Source organism: Bombina bombina, chromosome 1 (assembly GCF_027579735.1).
Source record: "Bombina bombina isolate aBomBom1 chromosome 1, aBomBom1.pri, whole genome shotgun sequence".
NCBI lineage: Eukaryota > Metazoa > Chordata > Amphibia > Anura > Bombinatoridae > Bombina > Bombina bombina.
The window spans coordinates 379,495,493-379,508,196 of NC_069499.1; positions in this window are offsets into that span (position 1 = coordinate 379,495,493).

The following is a 12,704-nucleotide window of genomic DNA, read 5'->3' on the forward strand; positions in this document are numbered from 1 at the left end:
GTGTACCAAATAAAGTGGCCGGTGAGTGTATATGCAATGCACATAGGACATTTTGGCCTCGCTTCCATTGAGTCGTAATTCAGTTTGCGTGCACTCGCAAACCGATAAATATGCTGTCGGAAGCAATATCGTTTATCGACTGTTTCCAATGGCGCGTTATACCTCAATATCGGCAGCCGGACTTCGGCTGCCGAAAAGATCTTCGCGTCCCATAGAAAGTAATAGAAGCCGTTAATCGATAAATTATACCAGGTTTCCAATGAAAGCGCTAACCGTTAATACATTGTCGGAGGCTGTCGATACATTGAGAAATATTACCCCCAGCTCAACTAGGTGTAAAAGAGGAAAATTGTGCTTTCTGAGACCTATTTTCTATTTAAATTATAAAACTTGCAAATAATGCAAGTGTTTTAATGTAGAAATAAATTGTTATAAGTAATATTTATTGTTGTCTCATGTATAGAAATAGTTGAACTTATATTCTAATAGAAATATCAATATATATTTAAATATAATAATATATGCAAGAACATATATACAGAATGCAAACTAGACCTATGCCTAGGGCAGCAATAAATATTACTTATATTTATGAAGTGTTAAATATAATTATATTAGAAAATAGTATTTGATTATTAAAAATATGGATAAGTGTTTTTTATTTTTCTTGAGAGGCGATCACAGGTAAGAAGCACGGACGTTAAACGTAAATTCTATAGCGTAAGGTCGGGTTACCTTAGCAACTAATTGATTTTCAAGAAATCCGACGTTAGATGGAAGCGTTAACACAACGTTAACTTACAGCTACACGAAAAGAGCGACTGCGCGCAACACGCTAATCTTTTCAATGGAAACCTGGTACTAAAATGCAGCCGTAAATTACTTTTAGCTGTCGGCCGCTTCGGTAGCTTACGGCTCCATTTTTAACGACTCAATGGAAGCGAGGCCTTTGTTGGTACAAATGCATTTGAAAAGTATGGGGTTTCTAAACAATTTTAAAGGGCTTAAGTTTCAGCTTCATAAAAAATGCCATGAGATTCTTGTTCAGATACCTTCAATTTCATGCCAATTGAAAGTTTTCTAACATAGGTCAATAAATTTAGCAGAAGCAGTGAGATATGATGACTGTTTGACATTAAAAGTAAGTGAAAATCCTTTTATCAGAAAATAATAAAAGTATAGGTGATACCTTTAATAGCTAACTAATATGAGCTTCATTTGAGTGCAGTGCTTTATAATAGCTTCCATGTCGATGCAGAAAAAAGCCAGTGTATTCAAAGTTATTAAAAGTCATTTTCTAAGAAAATAAGTGATGTACAAGTGATACCTCTAATAAAGGTACTAACATTTTTGATGCTACAAATTGAGATCTTAAAGAGAAAAATGATTAGTAAATACTACTACTAGTATTACTACTACTATTGCTACTAGTAATTCTAATAATAATAAAAATAATACATAACATAATATAAATATTACTACTCCTACTACAAATAATATCATCTAAAATTAGCATTTGAAGGATGTGAGTTTCCGGGTTTGATAACTTTAAAGTCTATACTTCATTTCTAGGCAACATCTAAGACATTTCCAGATAAAAATATATTGGGGCATATCTATCAAGCTCCCAATGGAGCTTGAGGTCCTGTGTTTCTGGCGAGCCTGCAGGCTCGCCAGAAACAGCAGTTATGAAGCAGCGGTCTAAAGAGAGACGATCGGGTTGATTGACAACCCCCTGCTGGTGACCGATTGCCCGCGAGTCTGCAGGGTGCGGCGTTGTAGCTGCTGGTGCAATGCTGAATACGGAGAGCGTATTGCTCTCCGCATTCAGCGAGGTCTGTCGGACCTAATCCGCACTGTTGGATAAAGTCCGACAGACCTTTGTTAAATAGACCTCATTGACACTAAAATGTTCACATCTTCTTTAGTGGAACATTTTTGGAGCTCTGGATTATAAAGAAGATGTTACCCCCCCCCCCAATAAATCAATTTGTTGTCTATATTGAAGTTGCTTTGTAAAAGTCTTGTTTTAATCCTCTGTCAGGAGAGAATGTTGAATCAGCATAAAGACCTGAGAGGCAGTACTCTATAAAAAAATATAAAAAGTACACAAGAATGAACTTTAGTAATACTTTTTTTAGAGTAATACCACAGAAGCTGTACACAGTGTTCCAGTCTTACAGAAAATATGGGAACAGGATAGAGAAGAGTGTTGATTCTAAAAGGGATAGAGGAAACAGAAGTTATGAAGCAGCGGTCTAAAGACTCTGTGGGGCTGATTTATCAAGCTCCGTATGGAGTTTGATGCCCCTTGTTTCCGGTGAGACCGCTGCTCCATAACCTGTCTGCCTGCTGTGAAGCCACGGACAGAAATCAACCCAATCAAATACGATCTAGTTGATGGACACCCCCTGCTAGCGGCTGATTGGCCGCAAATCTGCAGGGGCGGCATTGCACAAGCAGTTCACAAGAACTGCTGGTGCAATGATAAATGCTGACAGCATATGCTGTTGGCATTTATCAATGTGCGGCAAACATGATATGCTACATCATATCGTGAAGTAGTAAGAAGTTAATACAGCGCCAACAAGAGGCCAAGGGATAAATATACTCACAGAGAGATAAAAGAAGATTATTTAATGAACCATGTTAAAAAGCATCAGTAATAAAAGACTATATATAAAAAATGTAAAAAGCACATATCATATAATGTCCGCTCGCACATTAATAAATATAACCCTAGGAATTAGAAAAGAGAGTTGAGAGAGTTGAAATACAGGGCAGGGTTCTCAGGAATGTGGGAAGAGAGAAGAGAAATTGTGGGACTTGAAATGGTGTGTATAGGAAAGAGATGTACATGTATGATTAGAAGTTTAGAGACAGAAAAGGGTTAGGATTACATAGAGATGTTCATGTGATATTTTTCTAGCCAGCTTTTTACAGATATCCTGCATTACATGCAAGGCATTCAACAATTAGTTATATTGTCACTGTGGCTGCAAAGAGTTTGATTGCTTCTTCCATTGGAGGACTGGCAACTTTTGGCCCAGGTGCAATTACAACCAAGAGGTCCCTGGGAACAGCTATTTTGCCTCTGTTGTAATCCAATATTTGATATTTAAAACAAAAGCTACTATTATCTCTGGCTAAAATAAGTAAAATATATATTTTTCAGTATGAAAAGATGCATAATTGTGTATGTGTTTTTGTATGTATGTTTATATATGATATGAGATTTGTTTTGGAAAGCTGCCCGGTCAAAATTGAATTGCTCATAGATGTATTACATCTTTGAATGTAAACGTTTTTGCAATATACATGTATTGGCAGAAATGCTTCTAGTAAAAGTTATCACTGTTTAAATGTTAGCACTTTTCTCTGCAGGTGCATGAAAAGCATAGTTACATTTTCTCAGTGTTCCAGCATTTTAAATACTGCAGCTGCTCAGAGCACAAGTGGGACTTGTAATCATGCCAGCAATTATCAAATTGAGTCATTTCAAGATGGTACAAGCACCTTAGGCTCTATGAGCAAGTGCTGTGTTTAAAATGCTGGTGCACGGTGCATACTAAAATACACTTTTGAAACAGCTATAACTTTTATTAGGAGCAATTTTGCTAATACATCTATATTACAAAAATTCTTTTAAACAAAACTAAAATGCATCCATGTGGATTTCAATTTTGGCTGGAATATCCCTTTAATCTTTAAAGGTGTAATAATGGAGGCGTAAGATCACATATCTCGGCTGGTCAGAAGATATGGTTCTGGGACGAAGGGCTCTATGATACCGAAATGGAAAAGGGAGAGGATGGATATTTAAATTTTTATGGTATTTAACTTAATTGTAACGTGTAAAGCTGCATCACTAGGTTGTAAAGTATTAACTTCAGCACTGCTAGTACAAGACTAGTGGCTTGTCTTTCCTCACCAAATTCTGATTTCTTACATGCAGCTGCAGCCACACAGAGTACTCTGCCCCGCGGAGCAGCTTACAAAGGAAAATAATGGCGCAGGATGTCTGTTAACACTCCAGGAGGAATTGTGTTAAAATAAAAAAATATATTGTCCGTGAAGGGTGCACAACTTACTTTTAAAGAATCCCTGGCTTGTATTTTATAAAAATAAGAGAAAGTCTGAGAGGGCTGCAAAAAAAAGGGTGTGCTTTTGCAGCCCTATTTATTTACTAGATGACAGCATGGGGGGAGTCACCATCCCCCAACCCAGTCAGACCCTGCTTCCCCCCCCGACCCAGTCTGACCCTGTTTCTAGTACACTTAAATTGGTAAAACATTCAAAATGTAATTCTCCATAAAATGTTTAATTATGCATTGTGAAAAAATGCAGTATGATTATTTATTTTCCCTTTGTTTCCTTGTTATTTTTTGGGGGGTTTTCACAGCATTGGAGAGACCGAAGTATATTTAATGGAATTCAGACCATTTTCCCTCCTGCATGCTGCATAGACACAGTTATAGCAGAAATTAATTTATATTTGCCTCTTATTGTTTACGGCAACATTCAAGAGGTTTTCATCAGACTTGTCTCTGTACTGCTAAACAATACAAATATTGCTAACAAAATTACAGTGTAAATTATTTAAAACATTTATTTTGCATGCAAATCTTTCACAATTAATTCATCTATTTTCGATGCATATGTAAAAAAATACTTGTATGTTTCTTAAAAAAATGAATATATATATATATATATATATATATATATGTATATATACACACTATAATTAAGATAGAATTTCATGGAACAAATGTAATGTGCAAAAGGAAATATTGATTTTTGAATGTCTACAAGCTCCTGGTACATATAAACCATCACAATAAACTGCACAATGTTTGCAGTTCAAAAATGTGCTAGCCCTAAGCATTCCTGTGTCACTGCTCTTTTCTCTATTTGCACAGGCTGACTACATGTTAAACCATTTAATACTTATATATATATAAGTAGACATTCTAGACAGGATCAGATAGCTTCAGAAATGTTACAGTTTATACTTTTTTTTCTTATTGGGTGACTGGTTCTAAAAGCTGAAATACTGGACTAAAAGTGCTGCTCCCTCCTCTGCCCCGGTTCATTCCTATTTTGAATCTCCTGTAGGTATGTCAGACCTTTCAGTCTTACTTTCCCATAATGATAGTGTAGTGACCCCTAGTGGGAATGAAGCTTATTAAGGGCTGTAGGCCTGGCAAGGATAGGAATGTGAAGGATAGTATGGATGTGCAACAATGTTGCAGTTTAAGGGGAGTGACACACCAGGGGTTTAAGAGATGTTCTGGAGAATTCTGCCTCTTTCTTACGGTGTTTCTTCCAAAGTTGGAGTTGCTGTGATTGCTGTTGTAATGGATCGTGCCAAGCGAGTGTCTGTTCCTCCTAAATGATTCAGGGATGGGTCCCCAGGTGGGAGTAGGGCACCTGTAAAGGAAAAAAGAATGGTTAATGTGGAAGTTGGGCCTTCATCTCAAGGGGGGGATATCCCATTCGGGCAGGGGTCTAGGACCCCCTCACCGATTCCTCCTGATTCCCCATCCTTATATGAGTTGAGTCCAGTTTGGGGGACTTTGAGGAAGGCGAGGTAGGGAGGATCCTATGGATGTTCATTTGGAGGATGCCCAGGATCTTGGGCCTAGTGACCTAGGGACCGGGGCTCATCCTGTGACTGGGCCTAATCCCATGCCAAGCAATGCTCTCACAGCAGGTTTACAGGCCCTGCCTACTGAGACTGCAGCAATGGTGGCTTCGATGCTGCAGGCCTTGTTGTCGGCCTCTTATGTCTGGGCCTAATATGGGGCCATATGTGGGGCCTAGCTTTGGGCCTAATCCGCCTGGTTTTGGGCATTACATGGATCTGTCTGGAGGGCCTCTGGTGGCAGGGCCTATGGGGCATAACGTGGGGCCTAGTTTCGGGCCTAATCGGTCTGGTTTTGGGCCTTATGAGGGTCCGGCCGGAGGGCCTTAAGTGTCAGGGTCTATGGGGCCTAACACGGGGCCTGGCTTTGGGCATAATCGGCCTGGTTTTGGGCCTTACGTGGGTCCGGCCTGAGGGTCTTTGGTGGCAGGGCCTTCAGGCCTAGCTGCTGGGCCTCTTCTGGTTGGGCCTGTAGCAAGCAGCAGCCCTTACAAGGTTAGCGAGGTGTGCAGGCCTTCCTGGGACGGTGTAGATGCTCAGCGCCGGTGCGCCAATTGGAGGCAGTGGTCATTCAGAGAGGCCGTGGGAAGGAGTGCGTTTGGAGGTGCAGCAGGAGTGGTGCTCTTAGGAGGTGGTGCTCATGCAGGTGAGTTAGGAGTGCCGGGGTTGAGTGCCTGCTCCTTGAATGGCGGTATGAGTGGCACAGTTGAGGGGCCTGAGGTTGCAGTGAGATGCAGTACCATGGGATGTGCTGAGGAGTTGCAGGGGTTTTCCAGAAGCGGAAACAGGATGTTTGGTGATATGCCTAGGGGTGGTCTGACTGGAAACGGATGACCAGTGGGGGATCAAATGAGTAGTGGGCATGTCACTATAAATGAACAGAGTGTGGCAGCAGTGTCTGCTAGTGGTTTGGACTTAGGAGATTGGGGGCAAACTGGGCAAGCTGTTGGGCAACAGGCATTACTACTGGCTGGTCTTTTGAAATGGTTGCAGTCTTTATTGAGTAATTGGAGTGTGATGGGGGTAATTTGGGTACAGCTGGGAGTGTGCATGTTGCTGAGTGTGTGAGTGCAATTGGGGCAATGCCCAGATACCCTGGTAGACCCTAGAAGGCAAGGATAAGTGCAGGATGTTCAGATTGCTGAACAAGATAGCATCAGGTCAAGAGTGCAGTCTTCAGGGCAGAAGGTAGGGGTCAGGCAGGTTGAAAACTCCAGTATGTTAGCAATACAGACAGCACCCAGCCAAGAGAGTGTAGGATGCAAAGTGGTGTTGCATGGAGATACATATCCGTGCCAGGTACACTGCCTTTTTAAAAACAAATTTCATAAATAAAATCCAGGAAGGTAAATACATAAATGTTTTCAAACTTTCTGTTGAGGCCTATAGGCAGAAGGAAAAGAGCAAGGATGGGACAGGTCCAAAAAAGCGACCAGACACCTACCTGGAGTGGCATCGCTGCTTCAGGGTGCTGGGGGCTTGTTATTTGGAGAAACACCCACATCAGGTGCAGGCAGTCATAAAGTATATGGATACTATTGACTGAATCTGTCAGAAGTATAAGGAGGGGGCGTGGCGTGACTATGACGCTGATTATCACAGAAGGATGGTAGGGAACCCTCTTTTGAACTTTGACACGACGGCTATGCACTTGTGGGGTAGATTAGGGGCTGAAGGGTCACTTTCACTACCGGGGTCTCCTCAGGTCCCCAGAGGTCTTTTTACAGGGCTAGGTGTCACAGTCATGAATGCTGAAAGTTCCAGGATTGCCAGTGCAATTGGGGTACGGCGTGCTCTGTTTCGGCACAATTGTAAATTTTGTGGGGGAGCACACCTGGGTTGTGAGTGTAAGCGAAAAGATCTTGGGGCCGACAGAGGTCAGCCTAAGGGAGCAGCTGGCACTAAGGGCACCCACCCTGCTAAGGGTGGACGTTCTTGAGCTCTGGCTACAATTATATCCTGATCGCCAAGCAGCAGGCTTGCTGTTGGCTGTCACTCGTTATGTGAGGGGGTCTGTAACTCACTTCAATCTTAAGTCAGTAAAACAGTTCCCTGAGGTAGTGAAAGAGAAATTGATGAAGGAAGTGTGTCTGGGTAGGATGCTAGGCCCCTTCACAGAGTTACCAATTAAGGACTTGGTAGTGCCCCCGCTAGGTGTGGTAACCAAGAAAAAGCCAGGAAAGTTTTGCCTGATTCAGCACCTGTCCTATCCCGTTGGAGCGTTAGTCAATAATGCCATTGACCAAGAATTGGCCTCAGTGCATTACCAGTCCTTTGATGAGGCACTATTGGTGCTTCGGCAGGCCAGGATAGGCGCTGTACTGGCAAAGTTGGATATTTAGTCGGCTTTTCATTCTTTCTGGTTAATGGGGTGCAAATTGCAAGGGGAATATTATGTGGATAGCTGCCTCCCCATGGGCTGTTCGCTGTTGTGTGCACTATTTAAGATGTTTAGCTCATTTTTGCACTGGACAGTAGTGTAAGTAGCTGAGGATAATGCAGTGGCACATTATTTAGATGATTTTCTCTTCATAGGCACACCAGGATCTAGAGGTTGTGATAGACTAATGAGAACCATGTGACTTATGACGGTGAAATTCAAGGTGCCGTTAGCAGAGGATAAAATGCAGGGGCCTTGTACTCGCCTGACGTACCTGGGTATAGAAATAGACACGGTGGCTGAGTTGTGTCACCTACTGAGTGAGAAAGTTCGGAAGCTCCTGGAAGCGATTTGTGAGGCTGTTGCAGGAGAGTTGGCAGTGTAGCTGTGGGCTGATCGGCTTAGAGGTAGGGTGGTCACATTCTGGTCTGATAACCTCAGCATGGTGCATGCTGTCAACAACTTGTCAGTAGTGTTAAGATATTTGCATTTTCTGGTGTTGCGTTGCCTCCGTGACAATATTCACTTCTCGCCGCCATCATGTGCTGGGGGTGAATAATGTGGTAGCAGATGCTTTATCTTGTTTCAAATGGGAGCAATTTAGGAAGTTAGTCCCAGATGCTGCTGCAGTAGGACTGACCTGTCTTCCTTTTCTCTGGCAGCTCATGGAAGTGGGTGAGCCATTCTGTCGCTAGTGGGTTCAGCTTTAGCACCTGTGACTTGGGCAGCCTACTTATCCCACTAGAGCGCATGGGAAGAGTTTTGCAAGAGACGTCAGGTTTCAGTAAGGGATGGCTCGCAGGTAATGTTACTTGAATGTCTGTTAGTACTTAGGGTGAATAGTATGTGCAAAGGGGCAGTTCAAGCACAATTGGCGGCCCTTTCATACTTTTACAAGTTGGTAGTGATCCCTGAACCGGCCGGAAATTAAAGGTGCCCGATGTTAGAGAGCTGATCACCAGTGAGCACCTCGAGAAGCTCTTGGTTGGTTTACAAGCAGTTTGTACATCCTCATATGAGTGCTCTGTTTCGGGCAGCTTTTGTTCTGGCCTTTGCAGGCGCATTACGCATGAGTGAACTGGTAGCGCTAGTGGCACAGGTTTCAGGGAAAGGTGTTCTGCTTCAACAAATTAGAGTATATGAGTCAGCAGTTCTTTTTGTCCCCCGGTCTAAGACGGACCAGGATAGTAAGGGCACTTGGGTGACCTTAGCCGGGAAAGGTGGGGGTACCGCCTGCCTGGTCCGGATTTTGTCTGAGTTTTTGAAGGTTGACCTGGAAAGGGGGACACAATTCTTGATACATGTGGATGGATCTTTGCTGTCTGTCTACCAGTTTAAGAGAGTGTTGAGGGCAGTGGCTGTTAGCATAGGTTTGAATCCGTGTAGTATAGGGATGCATTCCTTCAGGATTGGCGCAGCTACGTCGGCAGAAGGGCAGTCTGCTGAGGGCATTAGGCACTTAGGGAGATGGTGTTCTGACAGGTACAAGTTGTATATTAGGCCATTGCCGCAGTAGCTTGTGGTGTTTTGTTTATCCTATAGTTAGCAAGTTTAATTATTTTTTTATTTTTTTTTTAGATTCTGCTCCAGGGGCTGTGCGCACATGGATAGTGGATCATTCATATGTCCATTTGGGGCTGCCGCTACTTTGGGGGGTCAGCAGTTAGGTTTCCCTTCAACTAAGACATTGGTTAGATGGTTAGGACATAGGGGGATGCACTGGCATGAGCTGCCGATGTTGTACCGGGGTGCACATAGGCATTGGAGTAGGCCCCAGATAGTTGTTTTGCACTTAGGAGGGAATGATATTGGTGAGATCCCAGTCTTAAATCTCATCAGGATCATTCAAGCTGACATAGCTTGGGTAAGAACATTGTGCCCAGGCATCCATGTAGGGTGGTCCAACATGGTAGCTAAGTTCCATTGGAGACACCTGGGTTCAGCGGGAGCTGGGTACAGGATCAGAAAGAAGGTCAACAGAGAAGTGGGGGAGATTGTATGCGGGTCGCAGGGGTTTGTGGTTTGGCACCATAACTTGTTGGCCGAATAGAAGGTCTTATACCGCACTGATGGGGTGCACTTATCTGATATAGGACCTATTTTTGAGTAATTTGAGATCGGCTTTGGCCACCCAACTTTAAGTTGTGTGATTGGTGGCGGCAAGAGTCTCTTATTGATATGGTGGCGAGAGGTAGTGGCTTAATTTAAAGCTTTGGGGTGGAGTAATGGTCAGGACGTCACTATGTCCGAGCCTAGTGTGCCTTTTCCTTGCACTTGTGCAGACCAAGAGAACTCCTCCTAACCCCTTTGGCTAACATCTCATGGGGCGCAGTCATCCGGGCGACTCCGTCATATCCTAAAACCAATTTGGGCCTCTACCTCACAATGTAGTGAGTTATTGGTAGGGACTCATGCCCGCCATGCATATTTAAATATGCAGTCAGTTACCAAGTAACCTCCTAGGGTGACCATTCACACTAGTTTAATTAAGCTAATAAATGCGACCTGTTTGTCTTACTCCATCTCTGTTGTTGTGTCCATTATTTCAGGGAGAATAAAGGGGGCGGGAGTAATAAAGTTATTGAGTTATGTTTGAGTTATTTCACTGTTATCCCGGACTAGGCTATCCAGTCCTGAAGCAGTCTGCAAAAATTATTACATCAGTAGGTAGTGTGTTGGAGTTGGGTATAGGATTAAGTATAGGGGGCTACTCTAGGAGGAGACACATGAGGGAAATATGCAACTGAGAAAAGATCCTGCTGAGGGGGATTTACCAGTTGGGAAACATGTTAAAAGGGGTGTTTGCTTTGAGGCGATTTGTTTGAGAGATCAGTTGAGTGTTTGGGGTATTTCAGAGGGGTCTTGGTTACATTTAGGATTAATTACATTTAGACAACATTACCCTTTAGTGCTGTTGGGGCTAACTCCTTGCAGAGCATAATTATTGTTATATACTGTATATACAGTATATACAGTATATATATATTCTAGATGTTCCCAAAGAAACTAAAACTATATTATTTGTGAGCTGCCACTGTACTTGGGCTGTTAAACTTGGTAGTGTATTAAGCATTATAAATGACATGTCGCTACTGGGATATCATTCTGCTGCAGAATATCTCCATGTATCAAATACACGCTCAAATCTGTGTATAAGGTTTCATTGAAATTCAAATTCAAAATTAAACTGTCATAATTCAGATACTGTATGCAAATTTCAACAACTTTTCAATTTAGTTTTATTTTTTTCTTTGTTCTTTTGCTATCCTTTGTTGAAAAGTGAACTTAGGTAGCGCCAGGGGCAGCAATGCACTAGTGGAAGCTAGTTGCTGATTGGTGGCTGCAAATATTTGCCTATCATCATTGGTTCATTGCTGTTTCTTCAACAAAGGATACCAAGTAAATGAAGCAAAGTTGATAATAGAAGTAAACTGGAATGTTTTTTAAAATGTATGTTCTATTTAAATGATGAGAAAACAATTTGGGGTTTCATGTCCATAAAACAGGATTTTGTAGTAGTAAAATGAGACAGGCAAAGGTTTATCCACAGGTTTATCCACATTCTATTCCATATCAATTTCAGTATGTTTACTCTAATTATGCAGTTCTTTCTCTGTCAGTATCAGCATTATAATATTTTTACTGTGATGTTTTTCTAGTGGTTTGTATAAGGTATGTGCAGTGCCACTAACATACTAAAATAGGGTTTAACTAGCACCAAGTACTGATGTGTATCTACAGTATGTACTGATAATTTACTTACTGTACCTAGGTGCAAGAGAAAAGTATTTACAACAATGCAATGTCTCATTAGCTACTTAAAGAAAGCACAGTTATAGGCAGTAGCTGAATCTTACCTTTGAGTGATCACCTTGGGCGAGATTACATGTGCGGCACAAGCTTCAGCACAACTGCTGAAACCCGAGCTGCCCCTAATTTCACCTCGCACATCGGGGTATCACATAAACCCCACCGGCAGTTCATGAGGTGCCGTAAGTCTGATAAACTAGCGATGTCCAGAAATGTGCGTAAATACGAATTTCTGGAGTCGCCAGTGACTTTCAGCACTTTAGAAACTGCCGGCGCCTAAGAAAAAAATAAAATAAATAAATCTCCCGTAAAAGTCAAACCCGCCTTCCAAAAATAAACCAGAAACGTAAAAAAAACCCCTATATATGCAATCCCCCCACATCACAACTAATAATAAATGTATTAAACCCTAGACCAACAACCCCCCACAACGCAGTATGCCTAATTAAACTATTAACCCCTAATCAGCCATATACCCACATTGTGATCTAGCTAGTAAAGGTATTAACCTCTAAATCCGTCAACCCCAACATCGCAAACTACCTAATAAATGTATTAACCCCTAATCCGCCATTAACCCACATCGCAACAAACCTTATAATCTATTAACCCCTAATCCGCAAAACCCACACAATGCAATAATCCTAATAACACTATTAACCCCTAAACCGCCAAACCCTCACAACGCAATAATCCTAATAAAACTTTTAACCCCTAATCTGCAAAACCCCCACAACGCAAGTACCCGATTAAATCTATTAACCCCTAATCTGCCAAACTCCCACAATGCAAATAACTAATTTAATTACTAAGCCCCCTAACCTAACACCCACTAAATTAACCCCAAATTGCATAAAATAATAAAATACT